We start from the raw sequence: 15900 nt of genomic DNA, 5'->3' as shown, positions 1-15900 counted from the left end.
GATTGAAATTTTGCAAAACAAATCTGTGTACATAATATGTAATTAATGGGAAATGGAATCATGATTGTTTTAAGAAAATCTGACTACATCCCATCGTTGTAGATCCCATTACATAATTTTGTTATCTTCTGAAATCCTATTTAATTCTTAAGCAGTTCTGTTGATGCTGATAAAACTTCCAATTTTGGTTTTGCTGGTCCTACTTCAAGTTTTAATTTTATTCCAGCCTTTATAAGATCATTTGGCTTCCTTTTGAGCAATGTTGTTACTTTATACACTTATTCCACCTTTCAAATATCTTTCCCTCTTCCTATAACACTTTACCATTTTTACTGGCAATTTCTTTAGTGTGTGTACCATTCCTATGCTTATCTCATGTTACTGTTTTTACGTTTTATCACATTAGTTCATACCAAAATGTTTTTTTCTGAATTTTTCACACATGGTGAGACAAAGTGTACAATGATAAACATTGGAGTCATGTTTGAAGCAAATTTGAGACCAATGTTGGACACATTGTAAGGCACTCAATGTTGGACACATTGTAAGGCAGTGCCTTGATCATGACATGGATTCTAAATCTCAGAGCTATATACAATCACAATTTGTATACAGAGGGGTTGTTATAAAAGTATACTAATGTATATTCCCGTTTAAAAATTGACCCTTCCTTCTATTGAAGCCTAGACATCTGTAAATGAATAATGAAATAAATTTCAAAATAAATCCAAAATCTCTTGCATTATCAACATGGGTTAGATCATTGTTATTAGTCGTACAGCTATGGTAAGGAGGATTCATTTTACTGATTGAAGAAGAGGAATTATTCTCTTCTTCAAAAAAAAATATAATTATTACATTTTCCCTTATTCATATCTAGATCACTTTAAATTCACCAATTAAATACACAATCTGCATGTTCTCAAAACATAATGTAGTCATTCAGTTCAAAAATGTGTATATCATTCACAAACATTAAAAACTTTAATTTTTGATAACTGATGACAATTATTTGCAATTAATAAAAACAATGGAGTAATGATTTACTGTGATGTATTATTTTCAATCAGGTAACTATGACAGAATCTCTTGGTGCATAATTTATACACAAAGATTTTGATTTATCTTCAATTAATGATATGGTAGTGTACTAGCTGGAATCCTATTCTAAATTGATTTATTTTGTCAGTGTCATATTAACAAAATTATGAGGTGGCAGTGTACATATCTCATGAGCAAAGTCGAGGTCCTAAATTTTCTTGAATGAATCCTACCACTTTTTTTATCTTCAATTCCCTACCTCGACAAATTATCAATTACCATCAGAAATATTTAAAATGATAGTACTCAGTGCAATCTGACACCTTTATTTACTCTTAACCTCTTGGTCAAATTTCCTGGGTGAATGACTTGAGATTTATATTTCTCTTTAGCTATGTTTATTATGTTTGTTGGTAAATTATATTTTTCATGGTTTTCCAGATATTAAAATTTTCTTAAATTAAATATTTAACCATGATTTTCCTTCTACCTTCACATTCATAAAGCCTATTCTAAATCTCACATCGGCCAACTCTGACTTTCTCACCCACTACATCCAACTTTTTATCTCAATTACTGAAAATTATAATTGTACTGAAAAATGAAGAGATAATAATAAGATTTTACAAGAATAGAAGCTTAATCAGAAAAAAAATAAGAAAGCTAACTGGCTAGGATACATTCTGAAAGAAAAAAAAATTGGTTAAAACAGCACTTTATGTTCTTGGATGTCTGTAGCTGGAATAAGCAAACGATTTGAAAGGCCTTGAATACCTTCCTATGATTCCAATATATCTTTTTTTTTAGTAGGAGACATAAATATTAATTAAAGAATAAACAGTATTTGTAAGCATTATCTAAAAATATTTGGTATGAATGAGTACAACTCCTTAGTTAATATTGATAATAGAGGTACTGATGATGATAGGCCATCCTGTATTGATCACGTTTTCTATAAATCAATTTTATATAAACACAACGTTTCTAGTGCTGTCATTCTGGTACATTTTAAGGATCATAGGGCTTTTGCTATAGTTATTTCTAAGGATGGAGCTCAAAGTAATTCATAAAATGAACATAAAGTACCCTTATGAGTGCTAAAAATTAGGAAATTGTTAATTCTGAGATAATGCAAAAATTTAAATGCAAGATAATATTTCCAGGGACAAAAATCACTAACTGTGATCTCAAAGCTGTAATTTAGGTTTTACCTGAAAATTTACTTGAATTAGTGGAAAATATGAAAATCAAAATAAATTACCAAACTTTGTATACCACCTCCCCTTAACCCACTATAAATTACTTTGAGGCACAAGGTAAATTTGAAAGGATACATTGTTTATAAAACTGCTTGACTTCTTATGAAGCAGTATACTAATTTCATGTTGTAAATCTATTCCATGGATAAACTTGCCTAATTATTTTCAGTATCTAAAATATTAAAAATCACAACTGCCAAAAAAAAAAAACATTGCTCTTTAATATGAGGGTAATTAGTGTGTGGATGATAATTTTGTATATATAGTCTATGACATTCCTAGTAATATAAGGATAACAACTCAGGGTCTAGTACATCTAAATCACTTAATGACTTAAGCCGTTGAGCTGCTACGGTGGAACATACATATACCTGAAGTACATTACACTCCTTTTTGGGCAGTTGTGTAAAAATTGAGATTCAGCAATATTCTTTCTCAAAATGGACTTTATTGAAAAAAATAAAAATACCATCTCATCTAGTAGAAGGAGATTAAAATCCCTTCTTGCCCGCAAATCTGTAGCCTACCACCTTCAACAAAAATCATAGTATTGCACTGTTAAAACTTTGTTTTCCCAAAATACAATCTACCTTCAAAAAAAAAAAAAAAAATGAAATTATGTAAGGGAAGTTCACATATTGAGGTCTAGTAAGGAGGTCAACAGGATTTCCAAGTTCTGTAGCAGTAGAAACAAACCTGCAAATTGTTTTTTAATATTTTACTTCCAACGCCGCTTTCTAATTTGATACTTATGCTTAATCGTAGACCTGAACACAGGGCAAGCAGGCTTCAATCAATAAAACTTCACAAGTAATTATTTTTTTCAACAAACATTTGTAGTATACATTGCAAAACTGCTTGACTTCTTACTAAGCAGTATACATATTTTATTTTATAATGTAAATCTATGCGTGCATAAACTTACTCTCAATTATTTGCAGAGTTTCAAATATTAAAAAAACCATTGTTCTTTCATACAGAATAATTGAAAGAGCATGCAGGTGACAATTTTATACATCGTATAATTACTACTACCTATATATACTATCTGCCTTCAAAAAACTACACAATATGTAAGGAAAGTTCATATATTGACTAATGAATCTTGTGCTCTAAAGAGAACAAAGGAGTCAGTCAACAGGAACTCTGAGATCTGTAGCGATAGAAACAAACCTGCAAATCTACTTAATATTTTACATTAATCATGTTTCCAATTTGATATTTATGCTTAACAATAAACCTGAAGAATAAGCGTTCTAGCCATTTTCAATAGAACTACAAATATCAAAGTAATGATCTTTTTTGATGAACAATTGTAATATAAATTCTAAAAATGCTGGACTACTTAGTAAGCGGTATACTATGATTTATTTTATAATGTTGTAAATCTACTCCAAGGATAAATTTTCATCAAAGAATTAACTGTTACAATAGGCAGAAAATAACTGGAATCAAAAGATACGAGTGTGCAAGAGGAGTTTAGTTCTATGAGATCAAATTATCATTAGAGCTGAATTTAAAAAAATTCTTTTACATCATGTATGCCACTTTGATAATGGTTTTATTGATGATCACTTGCATGCCCGTTCAATTTATAATTAGTACAAGTAACTTTGAACCACCAGCATGGGGGTATAAATAATGTCATATTAGAATATTTTTGGAAATTTATGTAAACTTTTATAATTATGTTAATATAACAATAGAAACAAACCTGCAATTCCACTTACAATAAATATTGTACTCATACGTCCAGTTTTCCTTTATAATTAGATACTTCTACTTAACTGTACACCTGAATAATACGTGTGTTGTTGCTGCTTTTCGAGGTCACAAATCAAATATTAAATGTAATCTTACAACAATCCTTCCCTTAAACCTACTGATGGACAGTTGGACCATGAATTTGTGTAGACTGCACTAGTGATCATATACTACCATATTGTAGAATTAACAAGTTTTGTAATGCATTCTGATATTAGTTTTATTGTTGATGATGATGATGATTGATGATCGCTGAACAATGACTGATCTGTGACCCAATCGGTACCCATTGAACGTGATCTGTGATCTAATCGGTGCTCACTGAACAGGGATCAACTGTACAATGAACGGTGATTTATGACCTGATCGGTGCTCAATGAATAATGGTGATCGTGATCTGATCCATGTCAATGACAGCTGATTTATGATGGTGGTGAATACTTATTATTATGTTTCTGTTATGTAATGCACAAATCAAACTACCCTAGTTTTATTTTGACACCTTAGGAACCCAAAAAACCAGATGCAAATATTCCATATGTACATGTATGTGTGTTCGGTATTCACTGCCCACTCTGTAGCACCTCAACATGAGGTTTCTCCCGTCGGGGTCCCCCAAAGCATCCTCGAAGGAGGCCGACTACCTATCCTGGAAGCCAGCAACCTCCTCTGCTAGAGGGCTACCCTTCCCGGCCCTAACCTAATGGATCCAGGCATGCATTTCGCATGCCCTTCACACACCTCAAGGGTCCCTGATACCATCATCGGGAAATCCCGGGGTATAGTGACTTGTTAGTACCCACTGTCACCCCAAGGAGCACTAGTGTAGCACTGATGTACAGCTGCTGTAGTTTTTTGGTATGTTGTAACATTATAATTAAATAAATGAATATTTAAAGTGGCCGCTAGTACCCAACACCCACATGAATGAAATACAGTATGTGAGCGCGCTTTAGTTGGAATCTTTGAATTAAATAAACAAAAAATATTATATTTAAATGATAAATATTTTAAATCGTTGCATGTGTAAGCTGTGCATCAGAAAAAAAGCAGTGTCTTTTTGGTTGGCTGATTTTTCAAATCTTGGGAGTGTAATTTGTTTTAAGGGTGCCTGTTTTGAGTTGGAACACAGTAAATTAGAGGAAATTGTATTAATAGTGTATACCCTCCTCTATGAATCATGAGACCTTGCCGTTGGTGAGGGGGCTTGAGTGCTCAGGGATACAGAGTAGCTGGACCGAAGGTGCAACCATATCGGAGAGGTATCTGTTGAGAGCCAGACTAAGGAATGATTCCTGAAAGAGGGCAGCAGCTCTTTCAGTAGTTGTTAGGGGCGTAAGTCACAATGACTTAAACGGCCATATCAGCATCACTCAGTCCTCTGAGTACTGCGCAGCTGAAAGCAATGGAAAACTACAGCTGTTTTTTTTTCCAAGAAAATGTGGCTCTGCATTTTCAAAAGCAATAATGGAGGCGCCTTCCTTGGTAAAATATTCCGGAGGTAAAATAGTCCCCCGTTCGGATCTCCGGGTGGGGACTACTAAGGAAGGGGTCACCAGAAAAGTAAAAAATAACATTCTACGAGTCGGAGCGTGGAATGTTAGAAGCTTAAAAAAGGTTGGTAGGCTAGAGAATTTGAAAAGGGAAATGGATAGGGTAAATGTGGATATAGTAGGAATTAGTGAGGTTCGGTGGGAAGAGGAAGGCGACTTTTGGTCGGGTGACTTTAGAGTAATTAACTCAGCGTCAAATAATGGGCAGGCAGGAGTAGGTTTCGTGATGAACAAGAAAATAGGGAGGAGAGTGGAGTATTTCAAGACGCATAGCGATAGAGTCATTGTAATAAGGATAAATTCAAAACCTAAACCGACAACGATTGTTAACGTCTATATGCCTACAAGCGCCCATGATGATGATGAGGTAGAATGTGTATACGAAGAGATTTATGAAGCAATTAAACACGTAAAAGGAGATGAAAATTTAATAATAGTTGGAGATTGGAATGCAAGCATTGGAAAAGGGAAGGAAGGAAATATAGTGGGTGAATACGGGCTGGGCAAAAGGAATGAAAGAGGGGACCGACTTACAGAGTTTTGCACGAAGTATAATTTAGTAATTGCCAACACCCAATTTAAAAATCATAATAGAAGAATATACACTTGGAAAAAGCCAGGCGATACTGCAAGGTATCAGATAGATTATATCATGGTTAAGCAAAGATTTAGAAATCAACTCGTGGACTGCAAAACTTACCCTGGAGCAGACATTGATAGCGACCATAATTTGGTGATAATGAAATGTAGATTGGGGTTTAAAAACCTGAAGAAAAGGTGTCAGATGAATCGGTGGAATTTAGAGAAGCTTGAGGAAGAGGAGGTAAAGAAGATTTTTGAGGAAGACATCGCAAGAGGTCTGAGTAAAAAAGATAAGATAGAAAATGTAGAAGAAGAATGGGAGAATGTTAAAAAGGAAATTCTTAAATCAGCAGAAGCAAACTTAGGCGGAATAAAGAGAACTGGTAGAAAACCTTGGGTTTCAGACGATATATTGCAGCTGATGGATGAACGTAGAAAATATAAGAATGCTAATGATGAAGAAAGTAAAAGGAACTATCGGCAATTAAGAAATGCTATAAACAGGAAGTGCAAACTGGCGAAAGAAGAGTGGATTAAAGAAAAGTGTTCAGAAGTGGAAAGAGAAATGAATATTGGTAAAATAGACGGAGCATACAGGAAAGTTAAGGAAAATTTTGGGGTACATAAATTAAAATCTAATAATGTGTTAAACAAAGATGGTACACCTATATATAATACGAAAGGTAAAGTCGATAGATGGGTGGAATATATTGAAGAGTTATACGGAGGAAATGAATTAGAAAATGGTTTTATAGAGGAAGAAGAGGAAGTTGAGGAGGATGAAATGGGAGAAACAATACTGAGATCTGAATTTAAGAGAGCATTAAAAGATTTAAATGGCAGAAAGGCTCCTGGAATAGACGGAATACCTGTAGAATTACTGCGCAGTGCAGGGGAGGAGGCGATTGATAGATTATACAAACTGGTGTGTAATATTTATGAAAAAGGGGAATTTCCGTCAGACTTCAAAAAAAGTGTTATAGTAATGATACCAAAGAAATCAGGGGCAGATAAATGTGAAGAATACAGAACAATTAGTTTAACTAGTCATGCATCAAAAATCTTAACTAGAATTCTATACAGAAGAATTGAGAGGAGAGTGGAGGAAGTGTTAGAAGACCAATTTGGTTTCAGGAAAAGTATAGGGACAAGGGAAGCAATTTTAGGCCTCAGATTAATAGTAGAAGGAAGATTAAAGAAAAACAAACCAACATACTTGGCGTTTATAGACCTAGAAAAGGCATTCGATAACGTAGACTGGAATAAAATGTTCAGCATTTTAAAAAAATTAGGGTTCAAATACAGAGATAGAAGAACAATTGCTAACATGTACAGGAACCAAACAGCAACAGTAGCAATTGAAGAACATAAGAAAGAAGCCATAATAAGAAAGGGAGTCCAACAAGGATGTTCTCTATCTCCGTTACTTTTTAATCTTTACATGGAACTAGCAGTTAATGAGGTTAAAGAACAATTTAGATTCGGAGTAACAGTACAAGGTGAAAAGATAGAGATGCTACGATTTGCTGATGATATAGTAATTCTAGCCGAGAATAAAAAGGATTTAGAAGAAACAATGAACGGCATAGATGAAGTCCTACGCAAGAACTATCGCATGAAAATAAACAAGAACAAAACAAAAGTAATGAAATGTAGTAGAAATAACAAAGATGGACCGCTGAATGTGAAAATAGGAGGAGAAAAGATTATGGAGGTAGAAGAATTTTGTTATTTGGGAAGTAGAATTACTAAAGATGGACGAAGCAGGAGCGATATAAAATGCCGAATAGCGCAAGCTAAACGAGCCTTCAGTAAGAAATATAAGTTGTTTACATCAAAAATTAATTTAAATGTCAGGAAAAGATTTTTGAAAGTGTATGTTTGGAGTGTCGCTTTATATGGAAGTGAAACTTGGACAATCGGAGTATCTGAGAAGAAAAGGTTAGAAGCTTTTGAAATGTGGTGCTATAGGAGAATGTTAAAAATCAGACGGGTGGATAAAGTGACAAATGAGGAGGTATTGCGGCAAATAGATGAAGAAAGAAGCATTTGGAAAAATATAGTTAAAAGAAGAGACAGACTTATAGGCCACATACTAAGGCATCCTGGAATAGTCGCTTTAATTTTGGAAGGACAGGTAGAAGGGAAAAATTGTGTAGGCAGGCCACGTTTGGAATATGGAAAACAAATTGTTAGGGATGTAGGATGTAGAGGGTATACTGAAATGAAACGACTAGCACTAGATAGGGAATCTTGGAGAGCTGCATCAAACCAGTCAAATGACTGAAGACAAAAAAAAAAAAAAGTGTATACAGTTACTACAGCTACTGCCCTTTATAGAGACATCAGAGAATCCCATGTATTTCAATAGAAACAATTCTACTACCAATGTTGGATTTCATGAAATTACCTATTTTAATGGATTTAATCAAATGCTACTCTTTAAAACCATTAGCATGAACAGTTTGGTAGCTTATCTGAGGAATTATTCCATAGAACTCCTAAAGTACATAACTTCTTTTTTTGATTTAAAGGAAAGGAAGTATTGATTTCAAAAGAAGAAATGACATTATTGTTTGAAAACCATTTATGGAGTGGAAAACCATATTGTTGAATAATTTAGAAATATCAATTTTTAACTGAATAACTTCTTCAAAGTTGTCTGAACCTGTTATTAGATCATCAACATAAAAATCTTTTTGAATGGCCTTGCATACAAGTGGAGATTCATTTTAATTAAATACCGTGTGGCCAAATATGAAACTCAAGTGGTTCCATACTGTTACCACACATAATGAGAAGGGTTTTATCTCCTGATCTGGAGAATCACGCCAAAGTATACATTGTAAATTGGAATCGCTAGATTTAACTAATATCTGACTATACATTTTAGCTATGTTAGAAGTAATGATGTAATTATTGATTTTGAATCTAAGCAATATGGAAATTAAGTTTTATTGAACTACAGGTCTAACTAAGAGAGTATCGTTGACGGATAAACCGTCAGTGGTTTTCGCTGAACAGTCAGATAGCTCGAATGTTAGTAGTTAAACTTGATGGTTTAAATAATGGATGGTGAGGTAAATAACATACATTCGATTTGTTTATTAATAAATCATTGGAGTTGAGTAGTGATAAATGATATAAATCTAAATATTTTTGTTTGAAAGCGGAATATTTAAGTTTGGAAAAGTTGTTTAGCGTTCTTTCCAAAGATAAAAATCTATTTTTAGTATAGACAAAGGAAGAAGAGACAGACTTATAGGCCACATATTAAGGCATCCTGGAATAGTCGCTTTAATATTGGAAGGACAGGTAGAAGGGAAAAATTGTGTAGACAGGCCACGTTTGGAGTATGTAAAACAAATTGTTGGGGATGTAGGATGTAGAGGGTATACTGAAATGAAACGACTAGCACTAGATAGGGAATCTTGGAGAGCTGCATCAAACCAGTCAAATGACTGAAGACAAAAAAAAAAAAAAAAGACAAAGGAATCGCCTAGTTGAATGTTAATACTCTTGCATGGTAATGACACAACAAATTTGCTGTGATTATTTCGAATAGTATTGGTTTGAAAATGTTTTTCACATGTTGAGGTTTCATTGCCTGAAGTATCAGTATTAATTTCTTCAAGTTTCCAGAAATTCTTGAGTGTAGTAGATCATCACATAAAATTTTTATGAGCGTTACGTACAAGAAAAGATGCAACATTATTGTTGCCCTCACTGTTATTAGGAAGACTACCGTTAATTACATATCCTAATTTAGTTTCCTATATAATAGGATATCTGAAAATATAAATGAATTTCTCAGGAAGAATAAATAGAATTGAGCTACAATTAGTACATCAATGTTATTTGGTATTTTAAAATTGGGATCAGCCAGAAATATATTATGAGGTAATTTGAAGTGAGAAATGTCAAATGCAGATGAATGCAATGTCAGTAATATCTGGTAAAACAACGCATTTTACTTGAACAAAATGTTTCTATAATGTGAGTGTAACACTGTATTTGGACTAAACTAATAAATTATTTATGCCTGAAATGAGTAGATTATTTTTATTAAGTTTAAGATTCAATTTGCGGGCAAAACTAAATGAAAAAAATTTGCTTGTGAACCAGAATCTAACAGTAATCTACATGAAAACGTATTACCACGTATATCAGTAGTATTACATACAGCTGTTGACAGAATTACATTTTCTTTTGACTGATTTTTAAACAAACAATAGGTTATACTTTCAGGTTTATTGCCATCAACCTTAGAATGTTAATTTTATCCATATGAACAAGCATATTGGGTTTCTTATCACAAATCTTACAGAACAACATTAATTAATACAATGACCTTTACATAAACAATTAAACAACAATTATTTGCCAAAAAGTTTTTACAATTATCTACGGACAAATTTAAAAATTCTTTACATCGATATAAGTAATGATTCGATTAACAAAATGAAAATCGATACAAATTGGATTTTACATAACTAACATTATGAATTTTGTGTTGTTCATTAGGATTTAAATTAAAACGTTTGGTTAAAGATCTGGTTGTATTTTATGATGTATTCACTTGCGTGTTTGAAATGGATAAATTAATATTTTCTAAAAGTTTTCATCTAGAATAAAGAAATTCAATGAAGTCTGTAAAGGTGGGAAACCTCTCATTTGACAACCTTTCTTTCCATAATCTTGAGGTGTTATGATCCAATTTAGATGTTAAAAACTGAACTACGATAAATAAATTATGAAAGCATTATGAAAAGCAATTACATATTTATTGTCAAACCGTACCTTTAATAATTCTAGAGCAACAAGATAATTTTCATTTGTTATTGGAAGATCTTTAATTTTTAAAGAATTTAATTTTTTAAAGAATGTAAACAGTGTCATTTTTGAATGTTAGTTAAATCATCGCTATTACGAATTAAATTAATAAATACAAGATATATTAATATAACACTGTCATTCTAAGACATTACCTTTAAATATTGGTATATTTATAGGTTGTAATTGAGTTTGTTTAAATGATGTATTTGTACTAACTTCTTGATTAGATGATTTTTGATTAATATTATTTATTAAATGTTGCAATTTCCATTCTACAGTACACTAGTTTTCCTTGACCTGTTCATGATGGAATGATAAAACATCATAGTCATAATCTAATTCAAGTTTTGATTGAACGAGGTCATATTTGCATTGTAAATCAAGATTCCTTAATTTAATTTACAAGGCATGACTATCACCTTGTGATGGATCAAATTTGTCAGTAAATGTGGCAATTCTAGTTATAGAGGCCTTTATTGACCCCCTTTGTTTAATTAATTGTTCCTTTTCCATAATAGTGATTTAAATTAATATAAATTATTGATAATGTAAATTAAATGTGAAATAATTTAAGAAAGATCTTACATAAATGATATAAAATTAAGACACTGTGAATCCCTTTATGCAGTAGATTTTTGAATATGAAGATTCTTAAATAATTTTTGAGTTCTTTTGATTATAATTATATTGTAATTGTAAATATCATTTATACGTATAACATTAATAACTTATAAATCTTTATGTATGTTTATCGTATTAATAAATGTAATCAATGATATAAGACTAGATGAGTCCTTTGAGACTTGTAATAGTCTCTTAGAAGACTGGAATAGGACCGAATGAAGCGAGGAGATTGCTTATATACTGTGTATGGAACCGCTGAATCGTCAGGAGCCGAGTGTATCTGAAAGGAGCTGTGTAAACTGTAAAGAACCGAGCGATGCTGACAGGAGCTGAGTGCATCGGAAAGGAAATGCGTGAACTGTATGGAGCCGCTGAATCATCAGGAGCCGGATGCGACCGAAAGAAGCCAAAGATCTTTAAATTTTAAAAGTCTTCATGAATGAAACCTAAGACTATGAGTTAATTTTCAACATTACTATGAGTTAATTTTTCTTCTTAATTTTTAAACTTCTGTTTTTTAATTAGAACAAAAGAATATTCCATAATAATTTTACTTTAAGATGAAAGAGAATAATGAAAATACAAGATATATTGTAATTCCGATGAGTGACGTTAGAAATCGGTTTGACCAGGAATTGTGATTTACCGTTTACATAAATTTATACAGAATGTTTATACGATGGTGAGCCGGCTATACGTTTTTGATTCTACTTTAAAAACTAAACAAAAAATATCCATAGGAAAAATGGTAATTTCTTCTTTGTTCTTCCCCATCTGTAATTTTGTTTCTTTTATAAAAAAATTTATATCTCAAGTTCAGATCTAAGAATCACATCGTTATTTGGTAAAAGTCTTGGTAATAAAAGTTTTAAAATTAGCAAAATATCAGGACTTAAATACCTTAACAAATTACAAAATGTTACAAAATCAAAAAATGTTAATTTTTTGATCCGTTACATAAATATAAGGTTCTCCATAAATATAAGTTTTATCAAAATGTATGTTATTAAGCCTTTTATTATTTTTAAATCGGTTAATAGCCGAGTTATGGCAGATAATTGAAGTTGTAATTTTGTGTCTGTTTTCATGTCCTCCACTTTATGTTCAATTCGATTAAATATTAATTGTTTTTATATATTGTTAATTCTAGTATTGTAAATTAGTATCAAATTAAATAATAATTTTACGATAGACCTATTATCTTTTCACGAGCACGGTATATGTATATCATACGCATTATAATACAGGGAATATTTATTTAGACGTGCTACAAATGTACGTTTACCCGGAAATCGACCGAATCGAACAACAAAGTAACGTTGCTGTAATGTTTCAACAAGATGATGCGCTCTCACACTTTACCTAGGCGTTCGACGGGGCCTTTCGATGAAAGATTTCCTAATCGTTGAGTCGGTCGAGCCGGTCTTATGCTTTGGCCTGCGAGAAACCCGTATTTGACACTCCTAGACTTTTTTCTACGGGGATACGTTAAAAACAATCGTCTTCTTTGGGGTGGGGTTGCGATTTTGCAATTATTGTTATTTTTTAATCGTTAACAAATGCGCCTAAGAAAAATATGGCGAAATTCCCTATAAAGTGACGAAATCGCCTGTGATTAGACAGAATCTGGAGATATTGAGGGCAACCTTGTTCTACAGACTCATCCCGCTGACCTTTTACGCTGAAAATGTAATGCCATCAATGCTCAATATATAAAAGTAATCTGACCACGTTTGGTCAAAATCGGTTCAGTAGTTCTTGATATAAAGTGATTTAGAGGCCAACCCCAAACACACACACACACACACACACACACACACACACACACACACACACACACACACACAGAGAGAGAGAGAGAGAGAGAGAGAGAGAGAGAGAGAGAGAGGGGGGGGGGGGAGAGAGGGGAGGGGGGGAGAGAGAGAGAGATTGTGTGTGTGTGTGTGTGTGTGACACAGAGAGAGAGAGAACCTTAACCTTAACATCCGAAAAATTTCCAGGGTGTCAAAACGTCAAGATCCGGTGAAAACCACATATGCCCAAATTGGACCGATACAATACTTTCCCTTCTATACCTATAGCGCTACCTAGACGGGAAAGTAAAAATGGAGATATATATGATTTATTGGATATCTTTCTTTGAAGAAATGATATCACGCTGATTTTCCTGATGGTAGGTAGCAAGACTGCCTTTTAACCAGAGATTTCGAGTTTTAATTATAGATACTAAATTTTTTAACAGTATTCGTCAGTCAGATCTTGCGATAACGACCTCAGAAGCGGTGTAAACGATTCCTGTTGGCGCGTTAAAATATCGACTTTTTGAAATATAAATTTTCTTTTGTTATTTATTAATTAGCTTTTATCTCGATTAATTTTTAATTATTATTCTTGCATTTTATATGAGAATAAAGTTAACGCGTCAAATTAAAACAGATATCACGCAAGGCTAACCCTAGCGTTTTTGCCGCCGTAGGCAAACCCCAAAAATCCCGCCACCGCCAAGCTTCAAAAAAAGTTTAAAATTAAAAAAAAAAAAACAGAATTATAAAAGAACTATGTTAACCAGAAAAATGACATATAATTGAATTAAGACAATAATACTAATACAGATTTACGGAAAATTGTTTTATTGAAAAAAAAATTACATTTTTAACGAGTTAACAACTAAAACAAGTACCTACTATGTTCAGAGATGATTTAAATATACTTTTAAAAAAATAAACAAAACTACTAATAAATAGTAAATAATATTATTTTCTACATAGAAGTAATCGAAATATATTTTTGCGGGTAGTTATTTTTTTTGCGATCTAATTCAGGCGGCTTTGTCGCTACTATATTTTGCCGCCGTAGGCATCGCCTACCTTGCCTACCGCCAAGGGCCGGCCCTGAAACGTGAAAAAATATTAATTTTACCGTTTATCGAAGAACAGAATGAATTTTTCCAAACGTAGTTTACAGAAGTATACTTACAAAAAACAACTTTTTTTTCAGAACTTTGAAAGTTTGCTTAGTGATATTACAGATATTACTATAGAAAATAACTCTCACTGTTTGAAAACCTACTTAAATATACGCCGTCACAAATTTGAGTATACAATTAAATTGTAGTCTGTTCTACATTTCACTGTATCAAGCAAGTTGGACATGTTCGACAAACAAAAACAACACAAAAAAGAATAAACCTTTGTAAACCATCTCGTGGAAACTGAATTCTTACATAAAGTTACCGACACGCCGTGCAAACTAACTAACTTTTTTAAATACGGATAAAGTTTGCGTGATCCACTTCTTAGTAAGAAATATATAAATATAAATGTCAAAAATAGTAAAATTTCTGTTATACATAATGTAAAATGTTTGGACCGTCTAATTAGATAATAACCCGATTTCATTTACAGTGGGTCAAATCACACTGTGTCGCTTTGAAATATTTTATTAAACGCTAATCTTTCATCATCGTTATCTAAACGATAACGATGATAGGGTATACGTAAACGTAAACGTAATTTATCATTACGTTTATGTATACCCTATCTAAAATATAATACTATGTTTTGTGATTACTTGAAAAAGTAAAAAAAAAAAAATATACTAAAATAGACTATCAGAACTTCGTCTTGTACCGGTAAATGTGATTCGTGTAAATTATTTCGTAAATTAAAAATTCTGATGTTTCCGTGCATTTATATTTATGAATGTATAACATTTGCTAAGAAGTAAATGTTATTTATTATTTTAATAAAAATTAAAAAGCGAAAATTGTAATTATCCGGTAACAGATTAACAAGCTATTTTCCCTTTGCAAGCGTGCATTTACGTGTGAATTCTTGTATTACTGATGAACCTATGTTGTACACATGTAGTTCTATCAAGACGGAACATCAGATTTGATTAAATTAAATAAAAATATCAACCCCTCGTGTACCGTCGGTATATTAATTTAATCTAGTTTTGAAGGTACAGTTTTATTTAATTTATTGTAAATACATCGATTGCGATATATTATTAAAATCCATTTAAAAAAATCCAGATTGCGATTAAAACAAAATGTTTATAAATAAATGTAATAAAATATTTTTTTTATACTAATAAATAAAATAAAATAATAGTTCAATAGCCGATGACAAATATAATTTGTAAAATTCTATCGGTCATAGCTCATAGAGGACTATTTTACTAAGACGAATTTTAGAGATAATTTTTTTTTTGTTTGATTTTTTGATGACGCGCCAAAA

General features: G+C 32.2%; 1 protein-coding gene across 2 annotated transcripts in view; it reads right to left on the bottom strand.

Moving 5' to 3' along the window:
- Xrcc2 (X-ray repair cross complementing 2) overlaps nucleotides 1-15900 on the bottom strand; it is a 40989-nt gene that overhangs the window by 21503 nt on the left and 3586 nt on the right. The window lies entirely within an intron of this gene.

The sequence above is a fragment of the Lycorma delicatula genome, chromosome 7 (genome assembly GCF_047948215.1).
Source record: "Lycorma delicatula isolate Av1 chromosome 7, ASM4794821v1, whole genome shotgun sequence".
Classification (NCBI taxonomy): domain Eukaryota; kingdom Metazoa; phylum Arthropoda; class Insecta; order Hemiptera; family Fulgoridae; genus Lycorma; species Lycorma delicatula.
This window is presented reverse-complemented; position numbering and strand designations above follow the sequence as displayed.